At 43.1% G+C, this 19,716-nt stretch overlaps 1 long non-coding RNA gene across 1 annotated transcript; it reads left to right on the top strand.

Moving 5' to 3' along the window:
* The first annotated feature begins 12,974 nt into the window (after positions 1-12,974).
* On the top strand, positions 12,975-13,536 carry LOC119321865. The gene is made up of 2 exons (XR_005155266.1): positions 12,975-13,100; positions 13,260-13,536. It is a non-coding gene; the product is annotated as an uncharacterized LOC119321865 (long non-coding RNA).
* The last annotated feature ends 6,180 nt before the right edge of the window (positions 13,537-19,716 follow it).

The following is a 19,716-nucleotide window of genomic DNA, read 5'->3' as shown; positions in this document are numbered from 1 at the left end:
CTAGTAAAGTATGATTACGACGTTCGGACACACCATTACGCTGTGGTGTTCCGGGTGGCGTGAGTTGCGAAACTATTCTGCATTGTTTCAAATGTACACCAAACTCGTAACTCAAATATTCTCCTCCACGATCAGATCGTAGGAATTTTATTTTCTTGTTATGATGATTTTCAACTTCACTCTGAAATTCTTTGAACTTTTCAAATGTTTCAGAATTATGTTTCATTAAGTAGATATACCCATATCTGCGTAAGTCATCTGTGAAGGTGAGAAAATAACGATATCCACCACGAGCCTCAACATTCATCGGACCACATACATATGTATGTATGATTTCCAACAAATCTGTTGCTCTCTCCATAGTACCGGAGAACGGTGTTTTTGTCATCTTACCCATAAGGCACGGTTCGCAAGTACCAAGTGATTCATAATCAAGTGGTTCCAAAAGCCCATCACTATGGAGTTTCTTCATGCGCTTTATACCGATATGACCTAAACGGCAATGCCACAAATAAGTTGCACTATCATTATCAACTCTGCATCTTTTGGCTTCAACATTATGAATATGTGTGTCACTACTATCGAGATTCAATAAGAATAGACCATTCTTCATGGGTGCATGACCATAAAAGATTTTACTCATATAAATAGAACAACCATTATTCTCTGATTTAAATGAATAACCGTCTCGCATCAAACAAGATCCAGATATAATGTTCATGCTGAACGCTGGCACCAAATAACTATTATTTAGGTCTAATACTAATCCCGAAGGTAGATGTAGAGGTAGCGTGCCGACCGCGATCACATCGACTTTGGAACCATTTCCCACGCGCATCGTCACCTCGTCCTTAGCCAATCTTCGCTTAATCCGTAGTCCCTGTTTCGAGTTGCAAATGTTAGCAACAGAACCAGTATCAAATACCCAGGTGCTACTGCGAGCATTAGTAAGGTACACATCAATAACATGTATATTACATATACCTTTGTTCACCTTGCCATCCTTCTTATCCGCCAAATACTTGGGGCAGTTCCGCTTCCAGTGACCAGTCTGCTTGTAGTAGAAGCACTCAATTTCAGGCTTAGGTCCATATTTGGGTTTCTTCTCTTGAGCAGCAACTTGCTTGCTGTTCTTTTTGAAGTTCCCCTTCTTCTTCCCTTTGCCCATTTTCTTGAAACTAGTGGTCTTGTTGACCATCAACACTTGATCCTCCTTCTTGATTTCTACCTCCGCAACTTTCAGCATTGCGAAGAGCTCGGGAATAGTCTTATTCATCCCTTGCATATTATAGTTCATCACGAAGCTCTTGTAGCTAGTTGGCAGTGATTGGAGAATTCTGTCAATGACGCAATCATCTAGAAGATTAACTCCCAATTGAATTAAGTGATTATTATACCTAGACATTTTGAGTATATGCTCACTGACAGAACTATTCTCCTCCATCTTGCAGCTATAGAACTTATTGGAGACTTCATATCTCTCAATCCGGGCATTTGCTTGAGATATTAACTTCAACTCCTAGAACATCTCATATGCTCCATGACGTTCAAAACGTCGTTGAAGTCCTGATTCTAAGCCGTAAAGCATGGCACACTGAACTATCGAGTAGTCATCAGCTTTGCTTTGCCAGACGTTCATAACATCTTGTGTGGCTCCAGCAGCAGGCCTGGCACCCAGCGGTGCTTCCAGGACGTAATTCTTCTGTGCAGCAATGAGGATAATCCTCAAGTTACGGACCCAGTCCGTGTAATTGCTACCATCATCTTTCAACTTTGCTTTCTCAAGGAACGCATTAAAATTCAACGGAACAACAACACGGGCCATCTATCTACAATCAAATATAAACAGGCAAGATACTATCAGGTACTAAGTTCATAATAAATTTAAGTTCAATTAATCATATTACTAAAGAACTCCCACTTAGATAGACATCCCTCTAATCCTCTAAGTGATCACGTGATCCAAATCAACTAAACCATGTCCGATTATCACGTGAGATGAAATAGTTTCATTGGTGAACATCACTATGTTGATCATATCTACTATATGATTCACGCTCGACCTTTCGGTCTCCGTGTTCCGAGGCCATATCTGTATATGCTTGGCTCGTCAAGTATAACCTGAGTATTCCGCGTGTGCAACTGTTTTGCACCCGTTGTATTTGAATGTAGAGCCTATCACACCCGATCATCATGTGGTGTCTCAGCACGAAGAACTTTCGCAATGGTGCATACTCAGGGAGAACACTTCTTGATAATTAGTGAGACATCATCTTAAAATGCTACCGTCAATCAAAGCAAGATAAGATGCATAAAAGATAAACATCACATGCAATCAATATAAGTGATATGATATGGCCATCATCATCTTGTGCTTGTGATCTCCATCTTCGAAGCACCGTCATGATCACCATCGTCACCGGCGCGACACCTTGATCACCATCGTAGCATCGTTGTCGTCTTGCCAATCTTATGCTTCCACGACTATCGCTACCGCTTAGTGATAAAGTAAAGCATTACAGCGCAATTGCATTGCATACAATAAAGCGACAACCATATGGCTTCTGCCAGTTGCCGATAACTCGGTTACAAAACATGATCATCTCATACAATAAAATTTAGCATCATGTCTTGACCATATCACATCACAACATGCCCTGCAAAAACAAGTTAGACGTCCTCTACTTTGTTGTTGCAAGTTTTACGTGGCTGCTACGGGCTTAAGCAAGAACCAATCTTACCTACGCATCAAAACCACAACGATAGTTTGTCAAGTTGGTGCTGTTTTAACCTTCGCAAGGACTGGGCGTAGCCACACTCGGTTCAACTAAAGTTGGAGAAACTGACACCCGCCAGCCACCTGTGTGCAAAGCACGTCGGTAGAACCAGTCTCGCGTAAGCGTACGCGTAATGTCGGTCCGGGCCGCTTCATCCAACAATACCACCGAACCAAAGTATGACATGCTGGTAAGCAGTATGATTTATATCGCCCACAACTCACTTGTGTTCTACTCGTGCATATAACATCAACACATAAAACCTAGGCTTAGATGCCACTGTTGGGGAACGTAGTAATTTCAAAAAAATTCCTACGCACACGCAAGATCATGGTGATGCATGGCAACGAGAGGGGAGAGTGTGATCTACGTACCCTCGTAGACCGACAGCAGAAGCGTTATGACAACGCGGTTGATGTACTCGTACGTCTTCACGGCTCGACCGATCAAGCACCGAAACTACGGCACCTCCGAGTTTTAGCACACGTCCAGCAAAGTGTCGGGGAAGAGTTCCGTCAGCACGACGGCGTGGTGACGATCTTGATGTTCTATCGCCGCAGGGCTTCGCCTAAGCACCGCTACAATATTATCGAGGAGTATGGTGGAAGGGGGCACCGCACACGGCTAAGAAAACGATCACGAGGATCAACTTGTGTGTCTAGGGTTGTCCCCTGCCCCCGTATATAAAGGAGCAAGGGGGGAGGCCGGCCGGCCCTAGGGCGCGCCAAGGAGGAGGAGTCCTCCTCCTAGTAGGAGTAGGACTCCCCTCTTTCCTACTCCTACTAGGAGGGGGAAAGGAAGGGGGAGAGGGAGAAGGAAAGGGGGGCGCCGCCCCCCTCCTCCTAGTCCAATTCGAACCAGAGGGGGAGGGGGCGCGCGGCCCACCCTGGCCGCCCCTCTCTCTCTCCACTAGGGCCCATAAGGCCCATTATTTCTCCCGGGGGGTTCCGGTAACCCTCCGGCAGTCCGGTTTTCTCTGAAATCACCCGGAACACTTCCGGTGTCCGATATAGCCGTCCAATATATCAATCTTTGTGTCTCGACCATTTTGAGACTCCTCGTCATGTCCGTGATCACATCCGGGACTCCGAACTAACTTCAGTACATCAAAACTCATAAACTCATAATATAACTGTCATCGAAACCTTAAGCGTGCGGACCCTACGGGTTCGAGAACAATGTAAACATGACCGAGACACGTCTCCGGTCAATAACCAATAGCGGAACCTGGATACTCATATTGGCTCCCACATATTCTACGAAGATCTTTATCGGTCAGACCGCATAACAACATACGTTGTTCCCTTTGTCATCGGTATGTTACTTGCCCGAGATTCGATCGTCGGTATCTCAATACCTAGTTCAATCTCGTTACCGTCAAGTCTCTTTACTCGTTTCGTAATACATCATCTCGCAACTAACTCATTAGTTGCAATGCTTGCAAGGCTTATGTGATGTGCATTACCGAGAGGGCCCAGAGATACCTCGCCGACAATCGGAGTGACAAATCCTAATCTCGAAATACGCCAACCCAACATTTACCTTTGGAGACACCTGTAGAGCTCCTTTATAATCACCTAGTTACATTGTGACGTTTGGTAGCACACAAAGTGTTCCTCCGGCAAACAGGAGTTGCATAATCTCATAGTCATAGGAACATGTATAAGTCATGAAGAAAGCAATAGCAACATACTAAACGATCGGGTGCTAAGCTAATGGAATGGGTCATGTCAATCACATCATTCTCCTAATAATGTGATCCCGTTAATCAAATCACAACACATGTCTATGGTTAGGAAACATAACCATCTTTGATTAACGAGCTAGTCAAGTAGAGGCATACTAGTGACGTTTAGTTTGTCTATGTATTCACACAAGTATTATGTTTCCGGATAATACAATTCTAGCATGAATAATAAACATTTATCATGATATAAGGAAATAAAATAATAACATTATTATTGCCTCTAGGGCATATTTCCTTCAAAAACCACATCTAAACAGAGGCTAGATGAATTATTTATTACTAAACAGGAGCAAAAAGCAAAGAACAAAAATAAAATTGGGTTGCCTCCCAACAAGCGCTATCATTTAACGCCCCTAGCTAGGCATGATGATTTCAATGATGCTCACATAAAAGATAAGAATTGAAACATAAAGAGAGCATCATGTAGAATATGACTAGCACATTTAAGTCTAACCCACTTCCTATGCATAGGGATTTTGTGAGCAAACAATTTATGGGAACAATAATCAACTAGCATAGGAAGGCAAAACAAGCATAACTTTAAAGCTTTAAGCACATAGAGAGGAAACTTGATATCATTGCAATTCCTACAAGCATATGTTCCTCCCTCATAATAATTTTCAGTAGCATCATGAATGAATTAAACAATATAACTATCACATAAAAGCATTCTTTTCATGATCTACAAGCATATAAATTTTATTACTCTCCACATAAGCAAAATTCTCCTCGTTCGGAATACTGGGAGTATCATAAGAGACTGGAATACTATAAATTGTTTCCACGTTGAAAGAATAAAGTTCAGAAAAAGGGTAATCATAATCACGACAAGTTTTATAAATATAATCATCACTACTTTTTATAGCATACGTGTCATCACAATAATCATCATAAGTAGCAACTTTGTTCTCATCATAATCAATTGAAACCTCTTCTAAGATAGTGGAGTAATTACTAAATAAAGTCATGACCTCTCCAAATCCACTTTCATAATTGTCACAGTAAGATTCAACACCCTCCAAAATAGTGGGATCATTACTTCCTAAAGTTGACACTCTTCCAAACCCACTTTCATCAATATAAACATCATAAATAGGAGGCATGTTATCATCATAGTAAATTTTCATATCAAAACTTGGGAGGTTAAACATATCATCTTCATAGAACATAGCATCCCCAAGCTTGGGACAAACATTAATTGCAGCAAATACATTCTCAAACAAGTCATTCTCATCAAACATAGCATCCCCAAGCTTGGGCCTTTTCGTATCATAAGCATAATCACTCTCATCATTAATAGTATGGATAGCACCAATAGTAGTATAGCAATTATCATCATCACAATGAGTAATAGAAGCAACATCATTTGGGAGGGATGCCTTTTTACCTTTGCTTCTCAGTCTTTTATTTTTCTTCTTCTCGTCATGTGTGGATTTATTCCTCTTTTTGGAGCTCTTTATTAGTAAGATTGGTTGAATAGAAAGCTCCTCCTCATTACCTGATTCATCATAAGAAAGAATAGGAGGATATTGGGAAGCTTCTTCCCTTTCATTACTATTCTCTTCGTCCTCTATTTGTTTTCTTTTCTTTATGTAATTGACAAAGGATTTTCAATGCAATTCACCGCACAATACATAAAAATTTCTTCTAGATCAATATCGAGGAATTTCTCAAGGTTATATTCTGGAATATGCTTAGTTATACGTTTCATTTCTTCATAACCCAAAAGCAAACTAAGTTCGTTATGATGTGCAAGGGAAATCAAGTCATCACAATTTTTGGACACGATACGATCATGAAACAATTTGCATTGGAGATTTAAATGACTGTGTTCATTGCAAAGTTCACAAGTATGGCGAAGAAATTTTAAATTTTCAGCACAAACATCTAGCCGCTCTTGCAACCATTTGGTTTATAAATACTTATGCCTCTTGCAAAATCTATCTTCCCTATTTTGTGTGTACTTGCAAACTCTATGCACTCCACAAAAGTTGACATGCTTGTAAGAGACATTTTCATCATGACTAGTGCAATCATCATTAGTACTATGGATATTCAAGGAGTTCATACTAACAACATTGCAATCATGCTCATCATTCAAAGATTTAGTGCCAAACATTTTAGAGACTTCTTCTTCTAGCATTTGAGCAGAATTTTCCTTTCCATCATTCTCACGAAAGATATTAAAAAGATGAAGCGTATGAGGCAACCTTGATTCCATTTTTTGGTAGTTTTCTTTTACAGACTAAACTAGTGATAAAACAAGAAACAAAAAGATTCAATTGCAAGATCTAAAGATATACCTTCAAGCACTAACCTCCCCGGCAACGGCGCCAGAAAAAGAGCTTGATGTCTACTATGCAGCCTTCTTCTCATAGACGTTGTTGGGCCTCCAAGTGCAGAGGTTTGTAGGGAAGTAGCAAATTTCCCTCAAGTGGATGACCTAAGGTTTATCAATCCGTGGGAGACGTAGGTTGAAGATGGTATCTCTCAAACAACCCTGCAACCAAATAACAAAGAGTCTCTTGTGTCCCCAAGACACCCAATACAATGGTAAATTGTATAGGTGCACTAGTTCGGCGAAGAGATGGTGATACAAGTGCAATATGGATGGTAGATATAGGTTTTTGTAATATGAAAATATAAAAACAGCAAGGTAACAAGTGGTAAAAGTGAGCACAAACGGTATTGCAATGCTAGGAAACAAGGCCTAGGGTTCATACTTTCACTAGTGCAAGTTCTCTCAACAATAATAACATAATTGGATCATATAACTATCCCTCAACATGCGACAAAGAGTCACTCCAAAGTCACTAATAGCGGAGAACAAACGAAGAGATTATTGTAGGGTACGAAACCACCTCAAAGTTATTCTTTCAGATCGATATATTCAAGAGTTCGTACTAGAATAACACCTTAAGACACATATCAACCAAAACCCTAATGTCACCTAGATACTTCAATGTCACCTCAAGTATCCGTGGGTATGATTATGCGATATGCATCAAACATCTCAGATTCATCTATTCAACCAACACAAAGTACTTCAAAGAGTGCCCCAAAATTCCTACCGGAGAGTCAAGACAAAAATGTGTGCCAACCCCTATGCATAAGTTCACGAGTGGAACCCGCAAGTTTATCACCAAAACATACATCAAGTGGATCACGTGAATATCCCAATGTCACCACAGATAAGCACATGCAAGACATACATCAAGTGTTCTTAAATCTTTAAATACTCAATCCGATAAGATCACTTTAAAGGGAAAAATCAATCCATTACAAGAGAGTAGAGGGGGAGAAACATCATAAGATCCAACTATAATAGCAAAGCTCGCAATACATCAAGATCGTACCATCTCAAGAACACGAGAGAGAGAGAGAGAGAGAGAGAGAGAGAGAGAGAGAGAGAGAGAGAGATCAAACACATAGCTACTGGTACATACCCTCAGCCCCGAGGGTGAAATACTCCCTCCTTGTCATGGAGAGCGTCGGGATGATGAAGATGGCCACCTGAGAGGGATTCCCCCCTCTGGCAGGGTGCCGGAACGGGTCTAGATTGGTTTTCGGTGGCTACGGAGGCTTCTGGCGGCGGAACTCCCGATCTATTTTGCTCCTTGATGTTTTTAGGGTATATGGACATATATAGGTGAAAGAAGTCGGTTAGGGGAGCCACGAGGGGCCCACAAGGGTGGGGGCGCGCCCAGGGGGTAGGGCGTGATAACCCACAAGTATAGAGGATCGCAATAGTTTTCGATAAGTAAGAGTGTCGAACCCAATGAGGAGCTAAAGGTAGAATAAATATTCCCTCAAGTTCTATCGACCACCGATACAACTCTACGCGCGCTTGACGTTCACTTTACCTAGAACAAGTATGAAACTAGAAGTACTTTGTAGGTGTTGTTGGATAGGTTTGCAAGATAATAAATAGTACGTAAATAAGAAGTAGGGGTTGTTTAGATAAAGAAACAATAAAGTAAATATAGCGAGTGTGGAAAAGTGGTGGTAGGAGTTGCGAAATTGCCCCTAAGAAATTGACTACTTTACTAGACCGATAGCAAGTATTATGTGGGAGAGGCCACTGCTAGCATGTCATCCCTGACTTGGAATTCTATGCACTTATGATTGGAACTATTAGCAAGCATCCGCAAATACTAATGTTCATTAAGGTAAAACCCAACCATAGCATTAAGATATATTGGTCCCCCTTCAATCCCGTATGCATCAATTTCTATGCTAGGTTGAAGCTTTTGTCACTCTTGCCCTCCAATACATAGACCTATCAACATACAACTAACCCTAGGGTGTGATCCATGCGCGCAGTCATATGATGGGCACCAAAGGACAACAACATAACCACAAGCAAATTAAATCAATCATAGCAATTCATCAACCACCGATAGGACAACGAAAATCTACTCAGACATCATAGGATGGAAACACATCATTGGATAATAATATGAAGCATAAAGCACCATGTTCAAGTAGAGGGTACAACGGGTTTGTAACGCCCCGGACACACTCGCCGGTGGTCGTTACTCCTGGTGGGATCTAGACTGGCCCCACAGATCAATACTACTCTTTTCTGTGCACTTTATGCTCACTCATGCGCACCCGGGAGCAACTTCCCGGTCGGTCACCCATCCTGACACTACTCCAAGCTGAGCATGCTTAACTTTGGAGTTCTGTCCGAATGGGCTACCGGAAAAGAAGGAATTCCTTATTGATATGAGTAGTCTATCATCCCTAATAAGCCAGGCCATCACATACACCCCCACTCAGAGGAACCGACGTCCTCGTCGGGCCACAGGAACGTTCCGTCTTGGCACAACCGTCTGTGCATCCAGTCCGGTACATGTGCCATGCCGGGTGCCACGACGGGTCACAAACGTCATGAACAACATGACCACGCACCTGTCCGCAACCATCCATGTAACCGCGAGGGTCGGCTCTGATACCAACTTGTAACGCCTCGGACACACTCGCCGGTGGTCGTTACTCCTGGTGGGATCTAGACTGGCCCCACAGATCAATACTAGTCTTTTCTGCGCACTTTGTCCTCATTCATGCGCACCCGGGAGCAACTTCCCGGTCGGTCACCCATCCTGACGCTACTCCAAGCTGAGCATGCTTAACTTTGGAGTTCTGTCCAAATGGGCTACCGGAAAAGAAGGAATTCCTTATTGATATGAGTAGTCTATCATCCCTAATAAGCCAGGCCATCACAGGGTTGCAGGAGAGTGGACCACTGTAGATAGAGGGGGGAAGGTGATGGAGATGTTGGTGAAGATGGCAGAGGTGTTGGTGTAGATCGCGGTGATGATGATGGCCCCGGCGGCGTTCCGGCGCCACCGGAAGCGAGGGGGAGAGAGCACCCCTCCTCCTTCTTCTTCTTCCTTGACCTTCTCCCTAGATGGGAGAAGGGTTTCCCCTCTGGTCCATGGTCTCCATGGCGTGGGAGGGGCGAGAGCCCCTCTGAGATTGGATATGTCTCTCTGTCTCTCTCTGTTTCTGCGTTCCCAGATTCTTCCCTTTCACCGTTTCTTATATTCCCGGAGATCCGTAACTCCGATTGGGCTGAAATTTTAACACGATGTCTATCCGGATATTAGCTTTCTTGCGGCGAAAGAAGGGCATCAACCGCCTTACGGGTGGCCCACGAGGGTCAGGAGTGCGCCCAGGGGGGCACGCGCGCCCCCCTGCCTCGTGGCCACCTCGGGCACCGTCTCGCGTGGATTTTTCTTCCCAAAAATCATATATATGCCAAAAAAAAATCTCCGTCAGTTTTTATCCCGTTTGGACTCCGTTTGATATGGATATTCTGCGAAACAAAAAACATGCAACAAACAGGAACTGGCACTGGGCACTCGATCAATATCTTAGTCCCAAAAATAGTATAAAAAGTTGCCAAAAGTATATGAAAGTTGTAGAATATTGGCATGGAACAATCAAAAATTATAGATACGACATAGACGTATCAGGGCGCACCTCCCTGCCTCGTGGCTTCCTTGAAGCTTCCCTAACGTCTACTCCAAGTCTCCTGGATTGCTTCCGTTCCAAAAATAACTCTCCCGAAGGTTTCATTCCGTTTGGACTCCGTTTGATATTCCTTTATTTTGAAACACTGAAATAGGCAAGAAAACAACAATTTGGGCCGGGCCTCCGGTTAATAGGTTAGTCCCAAAAATAATATAAAAGTGTTTAGTAAATCCCATAAACATCCAAAATAGATAATATAATAGCATGGATACTTCATAAATTATAGATACGTTGGAGACGTATCACTCCGAACAACATTCGGTCACCAAATCATATAACTCATATAATACTATATCGTCATTGAACGTTAAGCGTGCGGACCCTATGGGTTCGAGAACTATGTAGAAATGACCGAGATACCACAATAACCAATAGCGGAACCTGGATGCCGATATTGGCTCCTACATATTCTATGAAGATCTTTATCGGTCGAACCATTATGACAACATACGTAATTCTCTTTGTCCATTGGTATGTTACTTGCCCGAGATTCAATCGTCGGTATCTTCATACCTAGTTCAATATCATTACCGGTAAGTCTCTTTACTCGTTCTGTAATACATCACCTCGTGACTAACTCCTTAGTCGTTTGCTTGCAAGCTTATGATGTGTATTATCGAGAGGGCCCGGAGATACCTCTCCAACACTCAGAGTGACAAATCCTAATCTCGATCTATACCAACTCAACAAACACCTTCGGAGATACCTGTAGAGTACCTTTATAATCACCCAGCTACGTTGTGATGTTTGATAGCACACAAGGCATTCCTTCGGTATCCGAGAGTTGCATAATCTCATAGTCGAAGGAATATGTATTTGACATGAAGAAAGCAATAGCAATAAAACTGAACGATCATTATGCTAAGATAACGGATGGGTCTTGTCCATCACATCATTCTCCTAATGATGTGATCCCATTATCAAATGACAACTCATGTCCATGGTTAGGAAACGTTAACCATCTTTGATCAACGAGCTAGTCTAGTAGAGGCTCACTAGGGACACGGTGTTTGCTTATGTATTCACACATGTATCAAGGTTTTCGGCCAATATAGTTCTAGCATGAATAATAAACCTTTATCATGAATAAGGAAATATAAAATACAACTTTATTATTGCCTCTAGGGCATATTTCTTCAGAACTGAGGATGTTGACATATGTGCTTTGATATTAGTAAACGTATGTGGCTTGTTTTGAAGTGGGTTTGATTTTATGAGAAAAATACCACATCCTATAGATTTTTCTTATGAGTGGTGCCTATTATATTGATTAAGAAAATGTTGCATAGTTAACGAAAAGAAGACCAAATGAAAATGAATACTGCCGTGGCAAAAGTGCACTCACACTAATGGCCTAACAAGCACAATAGACGAATATGGCACGCAATATCCACAAACCGATGGAAAATTGATCCATGAAACTAGCCACCCCCATCAGCGGGAGAGAAGAAGTCAGAACTACAATGGGAAGGGCAGGCCCGGGACCCTCCAGCCATGGAGAGAAACCAACACATGATACACCATGCTAGTTGCGACATCAGACACGTCAATGGCCAACATCAAGTACAAACACTACACTAGGCTAACACCTATATTATTGGATCAATCACTTTTTTTTGCAAACTTAAGAAAGTGTTCCTTGAGTGCGAATATTGTTAATCAGTTTGTGCAACATATAGTTCAAAAAAATTTGTGCAACATACCCACATAGTATTAAATTAATCATCAGTGCAAGATATTTACTTTGGCAACTCAAGTTCCATCCAACATTCTTGTACGTATACAATGGACGTATTATATTGTTTCCTGCTGACAAGAGGATCACCGGCCTCTAGGTTAATTTAAGTATATATCGGAGAACGGAGGCAAAGTTTCTCCATGAATGTGAGGCGAAAAATAGTGTCATAAAAATGCTTAAATTAGCAAAAGCTAGTCAACTAAACAAATGAATTGCCATAGTTCACTGTAATACACAAATACTGAACATGGTTGCCCTTTAGCGATTTCTAATATTTTGTTGGAGAAACTATAATGGATGAGGTATATCTAACGGGTAAAAATGTAATTTGCAATTCCTAAACTAAAAGCTAAAATACTAAAAATGACGCAATTTAAAATGCGACATTGGTGGTTAGTCTAATATAGGTAGGTACCAAATACAAGCTATCCATGATTTTTTAAATTATATATGATCTAATCTTACGAACTAATTAGTGAGGAGATTTCAAAAAGATATACTTCTACCTATATATAGAAGGTGTATCATCAAAGGATTCTAGTTAATTCCAGCCAGAATGCACAAAATATAAGAAGATAATTAATGCCAAATATAATAGCCTAAAAAACTAGGTTGTGCCTCTATATAAACAACAGAATGGGAAACTAAATCGACCAGAAGTACAACGATAGGAGAAAAAGAATAGTGTACCCCCTCCTCATGGCGCTTCTCAAGAACATCCCAGGGGTTTTGTGCTTGGCAGCCCTTCTTGTGATATCCGCCACCTTTTTATCATGTGATGCATCCTACGGGGTCAAAGGTATATTCTTTTTATTATATTCATATTTATTTTTGCTCTATACAACGGCCTGGAACATTTTTTGGATGATCAAACAAATGCAAGCCTCATGTCATGTCTCTCTCGATGTATATACCTACAACTTTGGCCATGGCTAAATATATATGCTTGGGTGTGCAGATGGAGATGGTTTTAACAAGTTCTGTGTGGGTTGGGACCAAGGCTGCAAGGACCCGGTGAATGGAATCCCTAGTCAGTGTCAGATTTACTGCAGAGACAACGGTTTTGTCTTAGAGAAAGGCAAATGTGCACCGGACAATGGAAAGCCCAACCGCATGTGCTGCTGCTATAAGTAGACACTTCTGTGTGAATTCGTGAAAGAGTGCAAAACTTTTTCTATATGAGAGATCTCGAAAAATAAATTAATAAAGCATTGTTTGATCTATGTCTATCATCAGAATGACTACTCAGTGATCCCGGGCAGTGCTACGCAGTACAACATTTAGCAATCAACGGCCGTGGAGTAGTTGCGATCCCTACAACAGCTAGGAGTATTACATAGAGTTTTTATCGAACTTATATTATACGTAGGTAATAGGATTTGGGTCTGTCTAGGACACATCTTATGTCACATCTAACCTGATGTCCACTATGTTTGTGGTTTTTTTTTCCCTAGCTTTTTTCCCCTTGTTGTCGCGTTATTCGTGAAAGCTTAGATGTGACATTGTTAGAAAATATCTAGATGTGAATTAGACAAACTGATAGGATTTTTGATACCTACAATATACTTGTAGTGACTGAAACTTTGTAGGTGCTATATCAGACCACGTTTTTTGCCGTAGGATTAGAAGAGCGGAGTGTCAGATTGGAGTCTGAAGCGGGCACGAACCCAACACGAACGTACGAACGGGTTCTTACTTATACAACGGAAAGGCAGCGACACGTACGAGACCCAACGAGATCAGGGTAGGTCGAGGGCTGCCGGCACGTCTCGCGCCGTTGCACGTACGCACTTGCGTTTAGCCGATGGACGAGGGAAATCACAGCTGCTGCAGGGACTTGCCGGCGGACGCCCTGGGGCACATCATGGAGCGGCTGCGGCTGCCGCCCAACGCGCGCTGCCCTCTTCGCCTCGTCTGCCGGCATTGGCGCGACGTCATCGACCAGCTCTCGGCGATTGACTTGCGCAGCCGCCCCAAGATCCTCGCCTTCAGCCCCGAGGGCCTCGCGTACGTTGGCGACGTCGTCCTGCCGCCGGAGGGCGGCGGAGAACCGTCGTGGTCGACGGACCACTCCATGCCTGCAATCTACGGTTCCATGAGCATGGTCGGCACCTGCAACGGCCTCGTGTGCCTGTGCGATGACGGCGTGCCCGGCGGCGCCGTCATGCTGGCCAACCCGTCGACCGGCCAATCGCTCGCCGTCCCGCCGCTGCCGCTGTCCGACGCCGCCGTCCAGCTGCTGTGGAACAGCACCTGCACCATGGCGTGGCACCAGACGTACATCTTAGCGCGGCACCCTGCGACGGGGCGGTACAAGGTCGTGCACGTCCCGCGCCACTTCGACCGGTTCTGGGAGCCCGGCACGGTGCACGTGTTCACGCTGGGGGAGGCGTCGTGGCGGGACGTGCAGGCCGGCCCAGACGCCAGGTGCATCCACGGCGCCTACCGCCTCGCCGACGTCGACGGCACGGTGTATTGGGTCGCGGAGACGGAGGACGCCGCGAAGATCATGTCCTTCGACCTTGAAGACGAGAGCGTCACTCCCACCGAGCCTCTGCCCGTGCCGGCCCAACCGGGCAACTGTCGCCTGACGAAGGTGCACGGGAGGCTGGGCGTTGCCATCATCGGCGACGACTCGCTGACAGTGTGGGTCCTCGAGGACGAGCGGTGGTGTCTCCGGTACGTCGTGGAGGCGCACAGGCTGCGGCAGCAGCAGCCGTGGCTGAGGCGGGACCCCGTGGTGCCGCACTTTGCTCACGGCGACTACATCTTCATGCATCGAGATCGAGACCGCAAGATGTACGGGCACAAGGTGAGTGAAGCGGCGAGGTTGCCGGACGGCGTGCTGCAGATCAGAGACAACAGGGACCTCGACGAGGAAATACTTTCTCTCCCGTGCCTTATTGACCGGATGTTTGCCTACGTCGAGACCAAGGAGCCGTTAAATGTTTACAAAGCAGCGTTGGTAGGTAACTGACGATGGATCTGCAGCTTTTAGGGTCTCTTCGATTGAAAGGATTTTTCACAGGAATTTTAGAGTTCTACTAGAATCTTAGGATTTGTTTTCTATGTTGGTTGTTTTGAGTCGTACAGTTAAATTATGTAGATTTTTTTTCTAAATATATTTGGAACCTCATATTAAGCGAGCGTCAGCTCAGGCTGTCCCCGGAACGAATGTGCCCCCCAGGGAGCGTCGAAAGAGCGAATGATGCCGTTCTCTGGAGGCGTTCGCTTCAGGGGGTTCTGCGTGACGGCCAGCTGGGCCAGAAGCCAGGGAGCGCACCAAAAAAGAAGTTGAAACTGGCTAGGCCTAGTTGGTTGTCTTTTCACACACACACACACAAAAACTGGACGTGAATAGCCTGCCATCGTTCGTCAGCCGGGGATTGGCAATTTTTAAAACTGCCATGGCAATTCGCTTAAATCTAAGGAGTTTTTGGTGCAAAAGTGCCACCATCTGATCCCGATCAAATGGCTGTGGGGGCATTCGCTGGGATATCATCCTGGGAATGTTCCCCGGATAGCATACCGAAAAAATTGTCATCAACGGAAAACAATGATTTTATTATAGAAAAAATAAAAAATACATAAATTTGCAGGAAAAAATAACATAGATTTGTGAGGACCCTAACTTTTGCCATCTCAAACCACCGTAACAAAGAAGACAAAATTGCATAAAATTGTCACCCCCTAAATTTCCATGTCAAACAATCTTAACAACAAGGAAAAAAATAAATAACTTAGTCAGGACCCTAAAATTGACATCTAAAAAAAAATCAAAATACCAAAATGCATAAATTTACCAGTACAAAAATGCATAAATTTCCCAGGGAACCTAAATTGCCATGTCAAATAATCTTAACAAAGGACAAAAAATGCTTGAATTTGCCTGTACAAAAATGCATAAAATTGACATGAACCTAAATCGCCATAGCACGCAAGTTTTAGATAAAGTCCCGTAAACATGGTAACTTGGCAAACTATAGAAAAAAATAGGAGATAACATAGCAAATTTATAAATTGACGAATAGCATGGCAAAGTTTTAGAGAATTTATTCTCTAACTCATGAAAACTTTAGAAAATTATTCATAAAAATCATGGCAACTATCTATATGTGCATGAAACATCATGGCACCATTGTTCTACCCCCTAAGTGGCAATTAAAAAAGTTTGGTGTGCTGGTTAATTGTGTGTTCTAATGATGTCAACTTGTGTTTATATAGGTCTTTTGGGGACTTTTTATGCCTGTTAGTTTTTTAGATGGCAAGAACTAGCTTTTTTCGACAAAGGGTGAATTTTATTGGCTTAAAATAGAGCATCAAGAAGATACAAACACAATGAGCACACCCGGCCTCTGCATAGCTAGGATGCACACAACCAACACCAACACACGCACACAAGAACACACCAACAAATAGCAAAGTCATACAAGACCAAAGCTATGAGTAGGTGAGAAGAAAAAAAAACCCTGAAGCGATCAAATCCATAATCGGCAAACTACATCAATGACCATATCGGCACCAACCATGTTATTACACCAAACGAACGACGAGATTCTTCAACAGCAACGCCTTTAGGAAGGGAGCGACGCTCAATAGCCACCGTCGTTGGATCCAACCACCTAAGGTCAGAATCTAGGTTTTCACCCTAAAGAAATAGTCCGAGCATATCCGAGCAATGTCTTCAACAAGGTAACAATGTAAAAACATCGCCATTGCTAGGCATGACCAACTCGGGTCACCTATGCTTTCACCCCGGAGCTCGAGACCGTGTGCCTAGTAGCACCACCATCAAGTCACTCAAGTGTTGTCGCCACTACTTTTCCACGAGCCCAACAGTTGCATGCGATGTATGACCGCTGCCGCTGCACCACCACCCCTCTGCGTCAAGCCGTTGTTCATAGTTTGCATCCCACCATGATGTTAACCACCGGATCTAGAGGTAGAAACCCTCATGAAGATCTTTTGGTGGCCAGCGCGATCCACATCGAGGCCGCCGCCGGGTGAGATCTAGGTGTAGCAACCACACCAGCGACGGCCGCTACATTAAGCACGGAGTCGTACGAGCTACAGAGTCGATCATCTCCGTCGCCGTCGATGAGAGCGTACGTGCTAGGCTCAAGCAAGCACATAGGCACCTTGATTGATTTCTTGACTAGCGACGCATGCACGTCTGGCCGATTGAAAATCTGGCTTTCACTTGTGACCATGGATGGATTCGATCCCTTTGGGTCCCTGTGACCTTGGAAAGAACAGCCACAAGCAGGGACCCCGCCACCGCCGTCAGCCGCACTAGCTTTGCCGGCCGCGTCCTTCGGCGACCGCGGGAGGGAGAGGCGGGAGGAGAGGTAGGTTGGGCGGGGACGGCGCCGCCGCCCGTATCTCCCAGGATGAGCGACACGGGGGCAAGAACTAGCTTTTGCACCCTAGCAATTCCATATTCCATGTGTTGGGAGTTGTTTGATACGACAATTTTATTTTCCCATGGCAAAAAAATCATCATTGAATGTAACAATATATACCCCCGTGTCAAGTAGGCATCATGGCAAAACTATAAATACCCTTGCAACTTTAGGAAAATCGTTCTCTAATTCATGAAAAAAGTAGAAACTTTTTGTACTGGTCACATGGCAACTAGATCATGGTAAATATATATAAAAATGTATTTGTTGCACGGTCAAATTTAATAATTTATTTCATAACAACCATGGCAACTTGTGTTCATGTAGGTTTTGTTCAGATTTTTCGGTTTCAATAGTTTTTGTAGATGACAGTCACAAGGTTTGCACATAGAAATTTCACATAAAATGTGTTGGCAATTTCTGTGAAAAAAAAGTATTCACATGGCAAATTGTTCTCATCATAGTATGTAATTGTATATGCCCCACAACACATATACATACATCATGGAAAATTGTAGAAATTTTGCTTTCTAATTCATGGTAAATTTAGAAGAAAAAAGTTGTACATGTCACATGACAAGTTTAGGATTTTTTTTGTGATCTAGATCACCGAAACTACACATATCATGGCAAATTTTATAAATTTGCTTTCTAAGTCATGGAATTTTAGAATTATTTTATACTGGTCACATGGCAAGTTTAGTAAATTGTGATAACAATGAAAGAGATCTTCCTCACTGCATTGCTTGCTTCAAAGAACAATATAGTACCATCATTAAAAGAGCTAAGCCTAGTCTAAAGGATGGGATGCAATCATGGTTAGACACATTGTGAACAATCTTTGTAATTTGTTATTTGTATCTCACCATGTACAGTACCATGTAATACCCCCATATTAATGAAAAAGAGTTACAGTAAGAAGTTTTCCCTACTGTGTTTTCTCAAAAAAAAGTTTAGTAAATTGTGTGATCTTGATCATGGCAAATGTAGAAAAAAAGTGTGCTAATGGCATGGCAAATTTAGGGGGGAAATCTAAAATCACAAGAAAAAAAATGTCACATGGAAACTTTTCAACCTTTGTTATGTGAATCATGGCAACCTTTTTTCCTGAGGTAACTATATATGCAAATCATAGACATGTGGCAAAATTTTGTAATGATCACAAGACCACATGGCAACTTTAGAAAAGTTTGGTCTGTGGATCATGAAAAATGTAAAAAAAAAGATGTATTGGCCACATCTCAACTTAGCAATTTGTTTTTTTCTAAAATCATAGCGAATTTACCATGTGAACACGTGTTAAGTTGCCATTGTGTCATGCAAAATCTTAATTCAGAAATTTCCTTTCTAACTAAATATAGAACAATCAGTTTGGCTCAAATCAATAAGCTGAAACTTACTGATGCCACTAATAGTGCCATGAGATTGCACATGCATCACTCTAAATCTTCTGTGTCACTAGAAATTTACCAGTATTTAGTAGCATCTAGCAGGTTAAGTAAACACCTTGCGGTCACAAAAACACATGAGCTCGAATGTACCTAAGCTCCATTGTCTCCTCCACTAGATTCTACAAGACCCAATCATTCCCAACTCTGTCGCCGCTCAAATGCACTAGCACTACTGGAATCAGGAATTTTGCCGTTAGCCAATTCTTTGTCGTCGGCTAGCTGATGGCAAAGAGGGTCTTTGCCATCAGCTTGAAGAAAACTAATGGCAAAGAAGCAGCTAACGGCAAAGAAAGTGTTTGCCGTCAGCCCCGTCTTTGTCGTCAGCTAGCGGACGACAAAGAGGCAGGGTGGGCCGCTAGCGAGAGGCAGCTAACGGTCACTTTCTTTGTCGTCCGCTAGTTGATGGCAAAGAAAATGGCCAAACTAATGTCTGTTAGCTAGGCTCTTTGTCGTCAGCTAGCGGACGACAAAGAGCTGTACACTATATGTAACAAAACGCCCTCGCGCGCTGCCCCTCTCTCTCCATCCCCTCATCCCAACCCCGCGCCGCGGCCCCGGCCCA

The sequence above is a fragment of the Triticum dicoccoides genome, chromosome 1A (assembly GCF_002162155.2).
Source record: "Triticum dicoccoides isolate Atlit2015 ecotype Zavitan chromosome 1A, WEW_v2.0, whole genome shotgun sequence".
NCBI lineage: Eukaryota > Viridiplantae > Streptophyta > Magnoliopsida > Poales > Poaceae > Triticum > Triticum dicoccoides.
Note: the sequence above shows the minus strand (reverse complement) of the source record. Positions and strands in the feature narration are given on the sequence as shown.